The 3,092-nt window shown below is 35.4% G+C and overlaps 1 long non-coding RNA gene across 1 annotated transcript; it reads left to right on the forward strand.

Annotated features, from left to right (window-relative positions):
- The first annotated feature begins 904 nt into the window (after positions 1 to 904).
- On the forward strand, positions 905 to 2,648 carry LOC134236321 (uncharacterized). The gene is made up of 5 exons (XR_009985585.1): positions 905 to 1,028; positions 1,252 to 1,359; positions 1,645 to 1,722; positions 1,807 to 1,919; positions 2,038 to 2,648. It is a non-coding gene; the product is annotated as an uncharacterized LOC134236321 (long non-coding RNA).
- The last annotated feature ends 444 nt before the right edge of the window (positions 2,649 to 3,092 follow it).

A 3,092-nucleotide genomic window follows, 5' to 3' on the forward strand; every position in this document is an offset into this window, starting at 1 on the left:
TTCCAGGAGTAGAGAACACAAATGCAGATTTTTTGAGTCGACATTTTATGGATCAGATGGAATAGCAGTTAATGAATCTATGGTTTTATTTAGTTGAACACGTATGTAGATTATGAAATATTACATAATGTGTGTATGCAAATTGAAAATTAAGGAATAAAACCATGCTCAAAAGCTAACTAACAAACTAAACTAAACTTAACTAAACTAATAATTCACAGATTCACATCTGTCCAAATCTTGATTCCAGGGGGCAGGGAGGGGCATCAATGGGGATAAAATTTTAACAAAGGAATATATAGAAAAAAATCTTATGTTCAAGAACAGCTAAGCCATTGTTATTGATATGAAAATGTCTCAAGGTAGTTATTCTAAAATTTATACTTTTCAGTACTGGACTAATTTGTGCATTTACTAGCCAGTGCTTAGGTGAGCATATCACCCATTGGCCACTTGTTTATTTTAGAAATCTTCTCACTTGGTATAAAGTGCCAATGATTCCCTTTTGGTGTCTGTTTTTATCTTTTTAAGCAGAATAATGTTAAGGTTGAACAGGATCCTGAAGTGAGGAAGACTCCCTCTCCCATTGAACTGCAGACATCAGCAGAAAGCAGAGCAAGATTCGGACTCAACTTCTTGTATCTTTGCTTGCCAATTAAAGTTTGCTGTACCAAGCTTTAACCTCTGGACTTTCGACAGATTTCAGTTCCTCTTTAGTTCAGAAGAGGAACAACAATGGAGGACCAAGGTCATTAATATAAGAAGAGTCTATTCCTGTCTGTGTTTTGAAGGCATTGTGTTTCAAAAGTGGTAAGCAACAAGCTGTATTTTACTGAAGCTTCTCACTTGATATGAAATGAAAGTGTTTCCCCTTTTATGTCTCTGTTTTAAGTTAAGACTGACCAGGAATTCTAAGTGAGGAAGAGTCCCTCTCCCATTCCGCTGCAGCCATGAGGAGAATATTTGTACTTCTTTTTTTACCTATGGAACTTCATCAGGACCCACTTTAACAAGCAGGAGTCTTACAAGTATTTTTGTTTAATTATTTCTGACGTATTTTTGTCCTCCCTTCTCTAAAGTAACTATGCATTCCTCTCCTTGCCCCAATAATCCACCTTATTCCTATCATAACCTTATTGTCTTAATTTGCTCTTTGATTTTCCAGCTAATAATGTTGTAATGATTATAATCATTTGAGTTTCTTTGATTATTACATTGCTTTGAATTATTGCTTATCTTCTCTCCATCAAGTATTTTAAAGGGATTTGACAAGGGAAGAAGGAAGAAGACCAGTGCTGACCAAGAGAAGAAGAAGAGTCCATTGCCAAGCTTTTCCAGCAGCCAATATCTGATAATGGAGTGAGTAAAAAGCTCTTTTTTCGCAATTTTCAAATTTTCTTTATACACTTATTTAAATCATAGGTTCAGGGTGATTTACTTCTGCAGCACAACAGCAACCATGTTGCAATCTAAATCATCCTGAGGATGTCTTGATTCAAATTAGGTTACATCATGATCCCTTTGGACTAGGATTAGTAAAAATATGAATCAAGATTTTTTTTGTCAAGATGATTCAGGTGAACATTTTGGCACAAGGTCTCCTTCATTATTTTTAATGATCTTTAGATTTTTCTTTGTTAACAGGCAGAAGATGAGACTGACCTCAACTTGTTAACAAGACTGGAGATGAAGGAATAACTACTGTCTAACCTGAAATCTTTGGTAAGTCAGTTGTATGTCAAGCTCGAGACCTTGTGTTATGTGAATAAAATGAGATTATGACACTCGCATTTCTTGAATTTCTAGTTTCTTTTTTGTTAATAGGTAGGGGTTTATGCTGGCATTGATCCTGTTTCCGAAAGCAGCTCGCCATGTTTCTGTGAGAGTCCAAAGAGATCAGCTAGAACCTGAAAATAAAGGTAAGATACAATTAGCTCTGCAAACTCCTTCTAATCTGTGAAAATATGTTAGCCTTTTTTCATTTATTAAGATTTTATTAATATTTTTTTGATCCCTCATGATTTGTTATCTTTACAGACAGACTGCCATCAATTTTGTTTCTTTGACAGCAGACAAATATGCTTCAACAATAGTGCAGAGATTAAGGTTTGGGCTGCAAGTGATGGACAAACTAAAGAGCTTAACTCACAGAATTCAATGGACTGTGCTGAGTACATTGTTATCAGGAAGTAATGGACACACTAAACAGCTTACCTCACAGAATTCAATGAACTGTGCTGAGTACATTGTTATAATAAAGTGATGGACAGTTGGACACACTAAATATCTTAACTTGTAAGATTCAGTGCACTGTGCTGAGTAACTCTTATCAACACAGTGATGGACACACTAAACAGCATATTTCACAGAATTTAATGGATATTGCTTGAGTACGTTGTTATTACAAAATGATGGACACAGTAAATAGCTTGACTCCAGAATTCAGTGGACCGTGCTGAGTACATAACTCATAAAGGATAACTCCTGACATATTCACAGCAGATCACTCAAAGTTAACTCTGTTAAATTTGTAATAAAGCATTTGGAGAAAGCTCAGAGTGCTACTACATTATTGTACATCTTTTCATATACTAAGTTATTTTTTCTGAATGTTTTTTGTATCTGTATATTATATTTTTAAATAAAAAAAAATTCTTGAAGACTGGATTTTAAAGCAAAAATATCAAGAGAGGTAAATCAGAGATTGTTGGAATATCTAAGCTCAAGAGAAAGGGAGGTAATTTTTAGCTCGCCTGAGCTGAAGGCTCAAGTGAGCTTTTCTGATCACATTTTGTCCGTCGTCTGTTCGTCTAGCTGTCCGTCCGTCTGTAAACTTTTCACATTTTCATCTTCTTCTCAAGAACCACTGGGCCAATTTTGACCAAACTTTGTACAAAGCATCCTTGGGTGAAGGGGAATATAAATTGTTAAAATGAAGGGCCATGTCCCGGGAGATAATCAAGAAAAGGTAAAAATAGGGTTAGGTCATTAAAAAATCTTTTTCTCAAGAACCACTGGGCCACTAAAGCTGAAACTTATGTGGAAGCATCCTGAGGTAGTGTAGATTCTAAATTGTTCAAATCATGACCCCC

The sequence above is a fragment of the Saccostrea cucullata genome, unplaced genomic scaffold (assembly GCF_032062105.1).
Source record: "Saccostrea cucullata isolate Sc308-1 unplaced genomic scaffold, CSIRO_AGI_Scuc_v1 ctg3453, whole genome shotgun sequence".
NCBI classification, from domain to species: domain Eukaryota; kingdom Metazoa; phylum Mollusca; class Bivalvia; order Ostreida; family Ostreidae; genus Saccostrea; species Saccostrea cuccullata.